Below are 16294 nucleotides of genomic sequence, written 5' to 3' on the forward strand. Positions count from 1 at the left end.
TATTGCCTCGTGAAGATGCAGCTTGACTGTCCCGTCTTCCAGGAAGCTTTCCTCGTTGCCGTTGCTTGTGGGTGCATATCCTGTGTTCCCACAAAGCACGTGCTCATGCCTGTCTTCACCATGGCACTTGCCATGCCCTCTTACAAGTGTGTGCATGTTTGTTGCTTCCCTTTCTTTCCTAAACTGTGAGCTCCCTGAGGGCAGGAAGGATTCCTTACATTTCTGAACCCTCAATCCAGAGCACAGTGCCCAGTATTCAGTAGGAGCTCAGTAACTGCTGAATAAATGGAGGCATGAGAAAACCTAATGTGTTATATGATGGTTGAGGCCAGAAAATAGAGGATCTGGGCTAAACCTGTGCAGGAAGATTGAGGTCAGATCATGAAGACTGCTACATGCTAGGTTTAGAAATTTGCAAGAAGCAGTCACAAAATCCTTTATTCTTTTCACAACCATGAATATTATACTCTTCAAGGCTCAAACTCTAATGGGGACACTCACCAGAGGTGTGCTAGTATATGTTTAACAGCTTCTTCCTTCCCTTTTCCTGCCCAAAGCTCTGATTTGCTTTGTATTTTGATTCCCATGGTATACATGCTTCTGTCACAGCCAGTCTTTAAAAAATTATATATATATATATATAATTGAAATAGTTATGTACAGTGTTATATTAGTTTCAGGTGTGCCACATAGTGATTTGACATTGGCATACATTACAAAATAATCACCACAATAAGCCTAATAAACATCTGTCTCCATACAAAATTATTTGCCATATTATCTGTCACAGCCAGTTTCAAGCGATCAATATGATGTTACTACTGAATATGGATGTAGAAAGAGATGCACAGTATTATGCCAATAAAAATTATTCTCCCCACTCATTACAATAGACACAAATGACTTGACGAGCACAGGTTATAGTAAAATATAATAAAATAATTAGGAAATGATGAATTTTGAGTGTTTATTACCTTTGATTTTAATATGTCTTTAAGTTTATATACACAGAAAGACTATACAAAAAAGACCTTCACGACCCAGATAACCATGATGGTATGATCACTCACATAGAGCCAGACATCCTGGAATGTGAAGTCAAGTGGGCCTTAGGAAGCATCACTACAAACAAAGCTAGCAGAGGTGATGGAATTCCAGCTGAGCTATTTCAAATCCTAAAAGATGGTGCTGTGAAAGTGCTGCACTCAATATACCAGCAAATTTGGAAAAGTCAGCAGTGGCCACAGGACTGGAAAAGGTCAGTTTTCATTCCAACCCCAAAGAAAGGCAATGCCAAAGAATGTTCAAACTACTGCACAATTGCACTCATCTCACATGCTAGCAAAGTAATACTCAAAATTCTCCAAGCCAAGCTTCAACAGTACATGAATGGTGAACTTCCAGATGTTCAAGCTGGATTTAGAAAAGGCAGAGGAACCAGAGATCAAATTGCCAACATCCACTGGATCATCGAAAAAGCAAGAGTTTCAGGAAAACATCTGCTTTATTGACTATGCCAAAGCCTCTGACTCTGTGGATCACAACAAACTGTGGACAATTCTGAAAGAGATGGGAATACCAGACCACCTGACCTGCCTCCTGAGAAATCTGTATGCAGGTCAGGAAGCAACAGTTAGAACTGGACGTGAACAACAGACTGGCTCCAAATCGGGAAAGGAGTATGTCCAGGCTGTATATTGTCACTCTGCTTATTTAACTTATATGCAGAGTACATCACGAGAAACGCTGGGCTGGAGGAAGCACAAGCTGGAATCAAGATTGGTGGGAGAAATATCAATAACCTCAGATACGCAGATGACACCACCCTTATGGCAGAAAGCAAAGAAGAACTAAAGAACCTCTTGATGAAAGTGAAAGAGGAGAGTGACAAAGTTGGCTTAAAACTCAACATTCAGAAAACTAAGATCATGGCCTCTGGTCCCATCACTTCATGGCAAATAGATGGAGAAACAGAGGAAATAGTGAGAGACTTTATTTTTAGGGCCCCCAAATCACTGTAGATGGTGACTGCAGCTATGAAATTCAAAGATGCTTGTTCCTTGGAAGAAAAGCTATGACCAACCTAGACAGCATATTAAAAAGCAGAGACATTACTTTGCCAGCAAAGGTCCATCTAGTCAAAGCTATGGTTTTTCCAGTAGTCATTTATGGATGTGAGTTGGACTATAAAGAAAGCTGAGCACTGAAGAATTAATGCTTTTGAATTGTGGTGTTGGAGAAGATTCTTGAGAGTCCCTTGGACTGCAAGGAGATCCAACCAGTCCATCCTAAAGGAAATCAGTCCTGAATATTCATTGGAAGGACTGATGCTGAAGCTGAAACTCCAATACTTTGGCCACCTGATGTGGAGAACCAACTCATTGGAAAAGACCCTGATGCTGGAAAAGATTGAGGGTGGGAGGAGAAGGGGATGACAGAGGATGAGATGGTGGATGGTGTCATTGACGCGATGGATATGAGTTTGAGTATAGGCTCTGGGAGTTGGTGATGGACAGGGAAGCCTGGTGTTCTGCAGTCCATGGGTTGCAAAGAGTCGGACACAACTGAGCAACTGAACTGAACTGAAGTTTATATAATTTAATTTTTACTAATAACTGTGTTTAACAGCTGCCTTACAAAATTCCTTAAATTTTAACAATTGGCTGTCTTGAGCAGATAGGAGCCAACTCCTCCCTACCATTGTCATTACTTCCTTTCGCTACAGGTCCTTCCAGCCGAATCTCCTGGGACCAGTCTTTCTTTTTCCTAAGCAGGGCACTAATTAGCAGCTCTGGTTCAGTTGCCTTTTGAGGTAGCTTTAGCTCTCTCATTATGTTAATATGTTTTAATATTTGTGATCCAGTCCTCAGTACTCAAGTTTGTACTTTGTTTGCAACAACCAAAGAGTCCTCCATATACAACCATCCCTGCAGACAATGCTTTTTGTCCTGAATACTGGTTTCTCTCTGATACCTTCTTTACTCAGGGTTGTTTGAGTTATATAATTTCTGCTGTTTAAAATGGGGCACCATTCACGTATGGACTGCTTACCCGGCAATCACATGCTGTGTTGCTTTTCTGTTGCTCACCTGCCCTGCTACTGCTTGAATATGTGAGCTGGCGTGTGGACTTGCTTTGGCTCTGCTCCTTGGTTCTTCTATCCTGCATATGCTCTTACTTTGGGATCTACCTTTGGACTCAGGGTTCCTTTTGCTTCACTAACTGAAACCTGGCCTCATTCCATGATCTGATTATAGGGCTGTCTGGCTTCCTGGCTTTGGCCTTGTCAACTACAACTCAAATTCAAATGCTGATAAACAGCAGCATGAGAAATTGAGCTGATTTAAGCAGGTATTACTATTTTAGTGTGATTAATATCTGCCAGTAGTGGCAAAAACCACCCCTCTCTTGCTTCTGAACAACTCCTGAAGATTCAAGAGTGCTGAGCGTTCTGAAGGGGGCCTAGGTTAAAATAATGGAGCAACTGAATTCAGCAAATGGTGGCTCCTCCCCAGCTGTCAGTTCAAAGAAGTTTCCAAAGAGGCTGAGTAACCATTGGGTCCTTTATCAGTTGAGCTTCTCCTTGCTGCTGCCCAGAGGGAGGATGTGTGGGATAAATCTAGGCTAAGCACCAGATGGTTTTGAAATGCACAGTCTTATACTTTTCTGCTCTTTGAACCTAATAAAATCAAGGTTCTTCATTAAGAAAAGGGGTTTGGCATTTTTCTTTTCGTTCCATTGATATTATCACTAATAGTGATCAGAACTAATGTGAATAGATTCCAGCCTTGAATATTCTTGAATGATTTAGGAAACTTGCAATTTGCGAAAAACTGCAAGGGAAAAAGCAAGCTAAAAAATTCAGTTGGTTCTCTCAGAGGGAATAAAAACTTGTAGCTATTAGTACAGGACTCATGCTATTGGTTGGAGGTGAGAACTTACTCCTGTGCCTCAGGTTTCACTGATGCTCCGCCCCTGCTTTGAAGTGACTGGGGGCAGTTCCCAGTCCAGGAAAGGTTTCTGAGCTTATCACTGAACAGAGAGAAAGAAATAAATAAAGAAAGCAAAGTCTTTCAGCCATGTCCTACACTTGGGACCCCAAGAAGTCTTTTCAGTCGTGTCCTACCCTTGCCTGCCAGGCTCCTCTGTCCATGGGATTTTCTAGGCAAGAGTACTGGAGTGGATACTTCTCAAGGGGATATATCTCCAGGGGATATTCCTGACCCAGGGGTTGAACCCGAGGCTCAGACACTTTACTGACTGAGCCACCTGAACAGAGAGAATCCTTGTTAACTCAGGGATTGATTTTCCCACATTCCAGGAGAGCAGTTACGTTTAATGAGATACTGAATATCTGTCCCGGAATAGGAAGTTGATTTTCTGAAGAATATTTTGATTCTCAGACTATTTCCGTAGAAGGAGAATTATTAATACCTTAAACTTTTTCCTGGACAAGGTAGGGTTAGTAACAAATAATCCAAGAAATAAACAACTGAGTGAAGTTAGAGTGCTTTCTGAATCTTACCTTCTTCTTGAAGAAAAGGTGCCCAGCAGGGTCAGCTTTGTGGGCGTGTGATGTGTACCCACAAAGTCCTTCACTTAGAAGGGCTCTGCACTTTCATGCTGTTGCCATCTTGGAATTCTTAATTTTGAGCAGGAAGCCCCGCGTTTTCATTTTTCACTGGGCCCAGCAAATGATAGAGCCAGGTCTGATGGCAAGAGAGATGAAGAAAGTCTTCCTAAAGAGTTTTTTTTTTTTCTTTTTCCTGGAGCACTGCAAGAATGCACCAGAAGAACACTGAAAACATGCCTTTAAAAAAGTTATAATTTTTATTTATCCATCCAGGCAAGAGTAAACTGAGAATATGGTAATCACAAGTAGTGTTATAAACATCCAAGTGTGTGTAACAACTAACATTTATATGGTGCTCATTACTATGTGCCAGGCTTTGTATATATTAACTCACTTAATTATTGTATCCCCATTTTGCAGTTGAGAATATGAGGCACAGAGAGGGTGAAAAATAACACCAAAGATCACATAGGTAAGTAAATAGAAAAGCCTAGATATAAACTAAAGCAGTATGGCTTCAGAATGTTTTTAGTGTAATGTGTCTTCTTTCTACTAAATGGAATAATGACATTGGTTTCCTGAGAGATGCTTTGCACTATTTCTTTTTATTCTGGTTATTATTTTTGAATTCAGGGGAAAGTGATGAGCTAGCACCCTTTAAAGGCCTAAGCCAATGTGCACTTGGACACTAAGAGTGAAATGCACCATAGGGCAAATACATCTTTTCCTTTGGAACATCAACTACTGACTGTTTTATAAAGGGGAAAGTAGTGAACATATCACACTTCAGTGTCTCATGACTGACATTTGATTTTGACTTAAAAGATTTTTACCTACACTACTAAGCTTACATGCTAGAGACCACATGCTCATTCTTGGATGTTTATACTATACTTTATTCCTGTCAAGGAATTGGAGATTTGGCTCATACTTGTTGGATATGTTAAGTGATCCCTTGACACCATATTTAAATTAAAGAGTCTTTCCTCGATTTTATTTTTTAAAATCTGTGTAGGCATCAGAGCATATGGGTAGAAAGGATGGGCTCTAGTATCCTGTGGCTACTTTTCTGGCCCTGAGATTTGCTTCTGTATTAAGGATAATAAAAACACAACTATATGGCTACTGTGAGACTAGGAAGTACCTAGCACTTCTCAGAACATGGTTAACACTCAGTATAGATGAATCTATTCAGTTCAGTTGCTCAGTCGTGTCTGACTCTTTGTGACCCCATGGACTGCAGCATGCCAGGCGTCCCTGTTCATTACCAACTCCCAGATCTTGCCTAAACTCATGTCGATCGAGTTGGTGATGCCATAATTGATTTATAAAAACTGGTATAGATTAGTGCAATTATTTCTTAGGGATATAAATTCTCAGAGACTCATTTCATTCAGCGTAAAATAAAGATAATAACACCCACTTCATAAGGTATTATAAGGATTAAATGTGTATGAAATGCTTAACATAAGGCCTGACATATAGTAAGTTCTTACTAAGTGGGAACTTCTATTATTCTATTTGAACTTTTTATCTATAATGTAGGTCTAGGTCATTTCACAATAGAATTTTGGACCCAGTATAAAACCATTCTATTTTTAATAGTATTTTTCATCTTTTTCTTCTTTGTATGACACATTCTGTTAGGAGAATGAGATATATATTGGTTTTTACTGTGCAGCGATACTTTTGTAGTAACTGCCTTTTAAAAATACCCTTTGGAAAGATATGTTGGTCTTTTTCCAACAGTCCTCTTAAAAAGGGCTATTAAAATAATGCATAGAAGAAATAACATTCATTCATTATTAATACCTTGTAGCAGTGATTATATCAGCTCAGCCTGGCCATCGGTCAGCCCTTAGAGCCCTTGCTTCAAGCAGAGCTCAGCGAGCAGACATCAGAGGGAAGGCAAAGAGCACATCTTCTCCTATAAGCTCCAGATCTTGCTTCTGTACCTTCAGCTCTTTTCCACTGGCCCCTTTCTTTCCTTCCACCAATATGCAGGGGTATATTCCACCTTACAAACAAGAAACAACCATTTTCCTTTCAGGCTTGTTGCTCCATTGAAGTACTATTTCATCTTTCCCTTCTCTTTGACTGTTGACCTTCAGCTAAAAGTGGGTTTCACTTCCTTAACATCTCCCACTCTTAACTCCTTTCTTTCACTGTCTTTCACCATTAGAACTTTCCAGAAATCTTAAGAACCCTGAAAGCATTCAGTTCAGTTCAGTTCAGTCGCTCAGTCGTGTCCAACTCTTTGCGACCCCATGAATCGCAGCACACCAGGCCTCCCTGTCCATCACCAACTGCCAGAGTCTACCCAAATCCATGTCTATTGAGTCGGTGATGCCATCCAACCATCTCATCCTTTGTCATCCCCTTCTCTCCTGCCCTCAATCTTTCCCAGCATCAGGGTCTTTTCAAATGAGTCAGCTCTTTGCATCAGGTGGCCAAAGTATTAGAGCATTAAGAATCTCTTAATCACCAAGGTGTTTGACCTTTTCTTAGTCTTCATTTTTCTTATATACATTATGATATTGTTGAAGTCTTGATATTTTATTAGAATCTGGGACATTGTTTTTCCCTAATTTTTTGACTTTTGATTTGCTCATAGAAAATGGCAGTGATGCCCACTTTGCATCAGTGCACTAATAACTAGTGATGTTAAGCATCTTTTCATATTCCTGTACATTATGCCCATTTTTTTGACTGAGTTATTTGTTTGTTTTATATTAAGCTGTATGAACTGTTTGTCTGCTTTGGAGATCAATCCCTTCTTGGTAGCGTTGTTTGAAAATATTTTCTCCAGGCAATAGGTTGTCTTTTATTTTGTTGATGGTTTCCTTTGCTGTGCAAAAGCTTTTAAATTGAATCAGGCCCTTTTGTTTGTTTACCGTTATTTCCATTACTGCAAGAGATGGATCCAAAAAATATTTCTGTGATTTCTGTCATAGTGTTCTGCCTATGTTTTTCTCTAGGAGTTTTACAGTATCTGGTCTTACATTTAGCTCTTCAATTCATTTTGAGTTTATTTTTTCATGTGGTGTTAGAGAATGTTTGAATTCATTCTCTTACATGTAGCTGTCCAGTTTTCCCAGCATCACTTATTAAAGAGACTGTCTTTTCTCCATTGTATATTCTTGCCTCCTTTGCCATAGATTAATAACCACAAATGCATGGGTTTATTTCTGGGTTTTCTCTTCTGTTCCGTTGGTTTATATGTCTGTTTTTGTGTATTACCATGCTGCTTTGATAACTGTAGCTTTGTAGCATAGTCTGAAGTCAGGGAGCATGTTTCCTCCAGCTCTGTTCTTCTCGCTAAAGATTGTTGTGGCTATTTGGGTTATTTAGTATTTCCATATAAATTAAATTTTTTTTTGTTCTAGTTCTGTGAAAAATACCGTTGGTAATTTGATAGGGATTGCACTGAGTCTATAATTCTTCCATTGCAAAAACATGGTATATCTTTCTATTTGTGTCATCTACAGATTTCTTTATATTTTCAAACACATTTCTTACCACCTTTACAAGACTGAGAGATTCTTGAAGGTAGTGACCCATGTATTTATTATTTATCCCAGTACCCCAATGACATCTTAGAGAATATCTTTTTTTTTTTTGAGAATATCTTATACATAGTAACTGCACACAAAAAAAATAGTAACTGCACAATAAATGTTGGAGGATTTTTCATAACTGAGGATGGCTGAAGGATTGAAAACACTTTATTATATTTTGAAAATATGAGACTTTTCCTGATTGTGATATATGAAACCTTCTTCATACACAGAAGATTGAGAAATTATTTTCTTTGTATTTAGGATGCTAGGATGCTTAATCTCTTACATAAATAACTTTTGTTTGTGATCTCTAGAGACATTTCTCATTGCTTAAGAGAAACTGTTAACAGACATTTTTCATTGCTTAACAGAAACTGTTGGTTGTAGTGGATTTGTAATTGATGATCACCTTTATAATGTGTATACTCATATCTTGAGCAAAAATAGCATAAAGAGTCAATGATTACATTATAGAGAAAATAACAAAAGTTTGTTTCTGGAACATTGCTTCATATTTTTTGATATTTTGTTGAAATAAGGAAACTCAAGCCTTATCTAAGAAATAGGACTCTGATAAAAACCTGAGAATAATCGTGTTGCAGAGTTAAAGTGAATTAGAAACTGGGCCAAGAGGAGAGCTTTAGTTCACTTTCAAATATCTGACAAAATTGGGAAATTGGATAGAAGGAGTTTAGGAAATTGTACTGGATGAAAATGTACTGATGTTTTGTATTTATTCCAACGTAAAAGCATCTATTTCCCTCACAGAGAGATGGATATGTAATGGCCTGAAATCTAATGGAAGTGCTCATTTCCAGGGGTATTGTAGTTTTGAAATGGGTTTGTTTGAGGATTCTGGGTCTAATTTCATATTATTAAACTCTGAAATTACAGAAGCCTTTCTGAAGTATTCCGTGAGCTCCAGAATGGCCTCACAGTGCACCATGAGCTTGTGTGTACAAAATTTGAAGGGCTTGTTGCAATACAATTCCTTCTGTTACAACCAGTGCTCTATCTTTGTTTTTGCCTTTCCTATGGACTGTTTCTTTCTCTTAGCATCAGAGCTTAGCCTGGCTGATGGAGTGGCAGCCACTGAGGTTTCAAAAGCAGGTAATAGGGCAGAGATTTCCCTGGTAGCTCAAATGGTAAAGAATCTGCCTGCAGTGCAGGAAACCCAGGTTCAATCCCCGGGTTGGGATGATCCCCTGGAGAAGGGAATGGCTACCCACTCCAGTATTCTGGCCTAGAGAATCCCATGGATAGAGGAACCTGGCCAGCTACAGTCCATGGGGTCGTAAAGAGTTGGTGAGAGACCACGCACGCATGCATGACAAGGTCAGGGTTTGAAGGTAGACTTGTGTTTGAATGCTAATTCTATCACCTAGGAGCTTTGTGGTCCTGGTTCAGCTGTCTAGCTTCTCAAGCGGCATTTTCTCCATCCGCTGAAAGACTACATCAATGTTAAAAGCTTAGTGTGGTGCCTGGTACAGAGAGCACACACTCAAAATGTATGCTAGTAGTGTTATTAGCAACCAGAAATTAGTTTTTCTTCAAGAAAATAGCCTTGGATTTATCCTGAGGATGATTTGAAAAAAATGATTGTGTGGATGTGGACATTTTTCTCAGAAACATTTTAAGAGGAAACTTGGTGGTATGTATCCAAAAGGCCTGCCCAACTTTGCCCAAAAGATACACGGGTATCAGTGCCTCCAAATAGATACACTAATGGTGTTATGGAGTCCCAGATACTGTCCACCAAATTCATTGTGGGCAGGAAGAGGGTCTATTTTTAAGGGGAGCTAAGAGGACTATAATTGGTTAAAAATAGGATTCTCCTCCGTCTTCTCTGTGCCACTATTCACCCTCCACTATCCACCCCCACTTTTCCTGAATTCCTCTTATCACCTCTGTTCACTTCCCCCTTCTCTTTCTCTGCTTTAGAATTGGTACATATTGTGAAAGAGAAAATACTTGACACCATCCCCAGAAAGTCAGTGGTGGGGGTAATGCATTTTTAATCCTGAACACCTGGCCTCCTTTTATTTGGCTGCCAGAATGGGAAAGTTTTTTGATTATTCAAAAAAGTCCTCTTGCTGGTGCTCACAAATGACTAAAAAGGTTAATAAATTTCAGACTCTGCTTGGTAATCCAGGGCGATAGAACTCTGCAAACACAGACTTTTCTTTTTAAGTTGAATCTGACATTATGAAAAGCTACCCCTCTCTTCCCACACTCAAAGTATTTATCTAGGCTTTAAACACTGGGTAACAGAAGTGTGGCAAGGGAGCTAACATTAATCGTGGGTCTGCAATGCAGAGAGAATCTCACATTACCTCATTTAGTGTTCATGACAGCCCCATGGGGAAAGCATCACAATTTCCATATTTCATAGGTGAGACCATGGGGGGCTTCATTGTGCCCCATCAGAGAGGGACTCACTGCAGTGCAGTTTCCCTAAGCAATGGTGACCCCATGCAAAGTTTACCCGCCTTATTGCAATGCCTTGATTCATATGCCTCTCTGTCCTCCATGCAGCGTCGGTTATGACAAGGTGTAACTCCCAATTCTGTCCGCCTTCTGTAGTCAATCAGTTCTTGGGACCATGGTCAAGTGCTGAAACCATCTTTCGTAGGAAATGGTGATGGGAAATTGATATCCCCTCTTCCCATCAGTATAACCACAACATTTATCTCCCCAAATCTCTTTCCTTTGCTCTGATTACATAGAGGCAGGTCTGCAAGTCCCTTGGTGTTGAGGTGGTGGAGATAGCAGGGTGGGGAGGGGTGAGAGTGGGTGATGTTATCTGTGTGGCTTTCACCTTCCCGTTCCTCAGTCTCCTTTCTGTATGATGGAAGAATAACAGTACTTACCTTTAGACTGTTTTGAAAAGCAAATGAGATAGTTTACATGGTAGGAGTGCTATTATCTCCGTGTTCCAGATGGAGAAACTGACACCCAGATGAGTTAGATAACTGCCCAAGGTCACATATCTAAGTAGTCTCAAAATTGATGCTCTAAGCCATTCTCCTATGGTGGGACTTCTCAGCCTTTTTCATATCTTGGCACATGGAAAATTATATTACTCATGCGACATGGAGGGAGAATGAATGGGACAGCTCAAGCCTTGAGGTAATTGGTCTGTGGGGCTCTGACCACCCCAAGCTCCTGGGCAACTGGTATTCTGCTGTACTGGAACAGAGAATTGGAGCTGCTACCCAGGCCAAGGATGTTAGTAAGTAAGTCTTCCTGGAGAAAATGAGGACTTATCTGGAAAGTTTAGTAAAATTTAGTAGTGAAGGGAAGGGGTGATAGTGGGTGAGAGGGACTGTATAATTTTCTCTTCTGAAAAATGGAGACCACAAGAATATCTATGTCACACGGTACTTAAAAACTAAATGATGGGAGGTACAAGGAAAAACTTTTGTAAAATGTGATAATTTTAGCTTAAAGAAAAAGAATAAAATACCTGAAATCATAAGAATGAGTTAGGCATAGTGGTTATAGAGATGGAATGTTTCTACTAACCATTGACTTGGGGAAAGTTATTGTTTAATAGGACAGACCTCCCTCCCTTTCTTCCTTCATCTTAAACCAAATAAAATGGACTTTAGCTTCCTCCAAGGTTTGTTATAAGGTTGAACCTATTTTCATTACGTAACTAGAGCAAGTGGAAATAAGACCAAGAATCCTATAAACCCAAGTAGTCCGGCGTTATCTGAGGAAATGGCATGCCAGGCTGTTTCTGTAACATGGGTGTCTCTGGTAAGAATTTGCTCTGACAGGCAAGGCAGTCAGGCACAAGCTGGACCCAGAAACAAAGTTTGGTCAGTGAAGGGGAGCGACCATCAGCCAGGTTGTCTCCTCCCAGGGCCTGATGTCCTGTGTTGACATTTTCTTTCCTGAGTTTACTGTAAAATTCAAGTAACTTGCACAAATGCATCAATATTTTAAAAGCTACCAATCCTACATATGAAAAGAGAAGGCCTATGATCTTTAGTAATCTTTACTATAGCACATATTCATTATTTATGAGCCCTCAAAGGAGAAATTCCCACTGTCTAGAAGTCTAAGTGCTATACTATGGTGGCTTTGGGATAGTTAACCACCATACAATTGCTTTGTAAAACCATCACCGAGTGACTTCAGCAGGTTAACTCTAAAAGTCATCATGGCTTTTTGTCTTTCATTATCTGGACCAAGCTAAAGGATAGAATTTTCTCTGATGTGACATTCTTGTAGTCAGTTTTAACCAGATACCCTCCTTGAAATTTGATTCTGATGTTGTAATGCTCATTATTTCTTGGTAAAGATGACTCATTCTTTGCGGCTGAATGCAAATGTCACCTCCTCTGTGAACCAGTCCCAACACTTTGAGCAGGGTTAATTGCTCCCATGGAACTTGGTATATACCTCTATTATGGCATCATTACAACACAGTGTCTTAGCTATTCTTGTGTTTGTTTACCCAATAAACTATGTGCTCCTTGGGGATACGGGTGGTGTAAGGATGGTTCTTGGTCTAGGAGGCACTTATTTGATGATTGTAGAATTAAAGAGTATATCTGTCATGGACAGAGGAGCCTGGTGGGCTGCCGTCTATGGGGTCGCACAGAGTCGGACACGACTGAAGTGAATTAGCAGCAGCAGCTGTCATGGAGATGTTTAAAATATAGATAAATTTGTGCACTTCTACAAACTCAGAAAAAAAATGTTCAAGAGACTGTTGCTATCCAGATATAGAACTGGAAAAAAAAAAACAACCCTCAAGAGTTTTAGGAAGTTGTCATCTTAAAATCTCACTGACTGGAGAGATTCAAGAAAGGTCAACAATATGTCAAGATGAATGAGTGAATTAATGAATGAGTGAAGCTTTTTGTGTTATTTAGTGTGTGTTTGATTTATGCCTATATTTAAAGCTAGAAGCCAGGGAAAAGGAAAGGGACAGGTTTGATATTTATTGGTTGACCTCTGACCACTAGGTTGTATATTACATGATTCGTATGATGTGATTTTCCTTTGGGTACAACTCCCCTGTTGGTTGGGTCATATTAGCTTCTTTTGTCAAGTGGGAAAACTGAATTTTGCAGGTTCAATAATGTGAACAGCCACTCCATCTAGTAAGTGACAAAGCCAGAATCCAAACCCAAGTCTCAAAAAAGTTCTTGTTTTTATTGTTCAGTGGCTAAGTTGTATCTGACTTTTTGGAACCCCATGAACTGCAGCAGGCCAGGCTTCCCTGTCTTTCACTATCACTCAGAGTTTGCTGAAACTCAAAAAGTTCTTAGTGTATGTCCTTGTTGTTGCTGTTTAGTTGCTAAGTTGTGTCTGACTTCTTTGTGACCCCATGGATTGTAGCCTGCCAGGCTCCCCTGTCCATGGGATTTTCCAGGCAGGAATACTGGAGTGAGTTGCCATTTCCTTCTCCGGGGGATCTTCCCGACCCAGGGATCAAACCCACGTCTCCTGTTTGGCAGGCGGATTCTTTACTACTGAGCCACTAGGGGCGCCCAGTGTATGTCTATATATGTTAAAAAAAGGGGGTGGGGGAAACTCAGCAGTTATTATGATAATTTAGGACAGCCCTCACGTCGTAGCCTACACTTTTGCCCCTAAGGAAAAGGTGTGTCAGGTGGCGCTTGAAGTGGGCAACATGTGTGATGTTTCAGGAAGTGACTCAGAGTCAGAAACCTGGGTAGAGAGCCTAGCTCTCTTACTTTCTGGTGCTGTGTGTGTGTGTCTGTGCTGGTCGCTCAGTTGTGTCCGACTCTTTGCGACTCCATGGACTGTAGCCCACCGGGCTCCTCTGTCCATGGGGATTCTCCAGGCAAGAATACTGCAGTGGGTTGCCATTATCTTCTCCAGGGGATCGTCCCTATCCAGGGATTGAGCCCAGGTCTCCCACATTGCAGGCTCAATGTTGAGCTCCCTGGGAAGCCCTTACCAGTTGAGCTCCCTGGGAAGCCCCTTCTAGTACTGTGGACCTCGGCAGGTTATTTAACATCCGTGAGCCTCAGTTTCTCGAGCTGTAAGATGTAAAAGCACAGTGCTGGTCACATTTGTATCTCACAACGTGTGAGAATGAAATGAGAGAATGCATTCAGCACTCAGCCAAGGGTTTGGCACACACTAATGCTCAATGCACTCTTGGCATAATTACTCAAATGCGCTCTGTTTCTTGCCCGAAGTCAGTAGAGACAATTGCCCATCTTCCTACTTTCTTAATGTTCAGCAGTTGCAATCGTAGAGTAAGTGGAAGAGAAGTCCTTTGCTCTGTGACCCGCAGTCAGAAAGTGGGGTTTGGAATCATTTGATAGGAGTTTGGCTCTGAATTGTGGTTTTGATGAGAAACTCAGTTTCTCTGGACTCAGTTTTCTTGTCTGTAAAGTGGCGATCAGAACTGCATCTATCTTACAGAGCTCTTGCCAGGCTTCCTTGACAAGTGGTAAGATAAGGAGCACATGAAAGGGCGCCTAACCTGGTCTGAGAAGACGGAGGAGAGTCTTCTTGAAGGCAGTGGAGTCCCTGTGGATCCAAGTGCAAAAAGAGAGGAGCCTTGTAGACTAGGACACACTTATACCAGTAGTAATTATGCTATCATTTTAATAACATATGTAACTGACATTTAAACTTCTTTCAGACTACATTTTCCACTCTACTGGTTTCACTTTCTGACGTAACCTTTGAATGTCATTAAATTTTTTTTTCTTTTTTTAAAAAAATTTTTCTTTCTTTCTTTTTTTTTTTTAATAATAATCAAAAGAGGGAAAACCTTAACCCAACTGCACAGCAAAACAGGTTAAAACAATTAAAAAAATTCACTTCGGAGCAAACCAGATCTGGATAGATTGCTCTAGAGAGCTGTTTCCTGCATGGTTTTTCTCCCCAGTCGTTGTCCACAGAACTCTGAGAAGACGTAGGAATATGCAGGCGCAGACTCAAGGCCCGGCTTCATCTCCAACATTGTGGAAAGGGACTGTACATCACCGGGCAGAGCCCTGTGTTCCCGTACGCCACCTGGACAGAGCCTGGGGAGAGTGACCTCCCGGGGTATCCACGTTGGTCTGAATGTCATTAAATTTTTAAGGGGAGGAATACTGTGATTTTTTTTTTGGGGGGGGAGCTGTTGTTGGACTGCAATTATCTCTACAATTTGGTTTATCATTTTTCTGAAGGTGTTTCTAGTACAAGTTTATTATTTTGCAGTGTTATCAGCTCAATTATCAGCTGTGTAATACAAGAATCTGAATAAATATGGACCATGTAATTCTTTGTGGCCTTCATACTGAATGGGAGAGAGAGAGAAAATACACATACCTTAGATTTGATCCTGAGTTATTCCTTGGGTGTCAATAAGACACTGAAGAGCGTATCACATTAATTTACCAGGTCACTAGGGTTTTCATTAGACTGCTGGACTATAAGTAACTCCCCAACAGTGGAGCGGAAATGATGTAACATTCCTTCTCTCCCCCAGGAGGGCTTAGCTACCAGAGAGCAACACTCATTTGCAAGTGTCTGGCTGTTGTGTGTTGGTACTGTGCATAAGGTCAAGTTTTGGATTAACCTTTGAGTTGAAAAGAAAATGACAAACCAACAAGGGTGTCTTCCTGAACATTTTGCTTCCTAGGGAAAACTATTTTATGTGGAATTTACCTAGTATACCACATAAAAATTTTTAGCATGGAATATCTAGCACAGTGTATAAATTTATTTCCCTTGAGTTGCTTAAATGTCATCATGTTTGGTACAAAATTGGAAATACCTTGTTCTGCAAATATCCTTGCCAGTGCTTCTCTGTCACGGTTTTATATACAGTGGTGCCATCTGCATAGGAAAGGATAATTGAGTAACTACCTAGTGAATACAAACACAGAGCCAACCACAAGAGATGATTCAGAAAGCTTTTATTCTGTTTTGTTATCTTTTAAAGTCAGCTTATCTGTCCAAAGAATTTAGAAAATTTCCTCTACTGTTTCCAACTGATTTTGTCTGAACTGTTTCTGTGAGATCCACTGAACAGGTTATCCTGGGATAAAGTAGATTTGTTGGAAGAATAAGTTGGAACAAACTGCTGCTTTGTGGATCTTACAAGTTTTTACTAGACTGTAAGCTTCCTGAGGGCACAGACTGTATTGCATTTTCCTTCTAATCGCTTCTGGGT

General features: G+C 40.3%; 1 non-coding gene across 1 annotated transcript; it reads right to left on the reverse strand.

Moving 5' to 3' along the window:
* Positions 1-14989: 14989 nt before the first annotated feature.
* LOC122686241 lies at positions 14990-15193 on the reverse strand. Its single transcript, XR_006338672.1, has one exon. It is a non-coding gene; the product is annotated as a small nucleolar RNA SNORA73 family (small nucleolar RNA).
* Positions 15194-16294: the final 1101 nt, after the last annotated feature.

Source organism: Cervus elaphus, chromosome 3 (genome assembly GCF_910594005.1).
Source record: "Cervus elaphus chromosome 3, mCerEla1.1, whole genome shotgun sequence".
In the NCBI taxonomy this organism is placed as follows: Eukaryota; Metazoa; Chordata; class Mammalia; order Artiodactyla; family Cervidae; genus Cervus; species Cervus elaphus.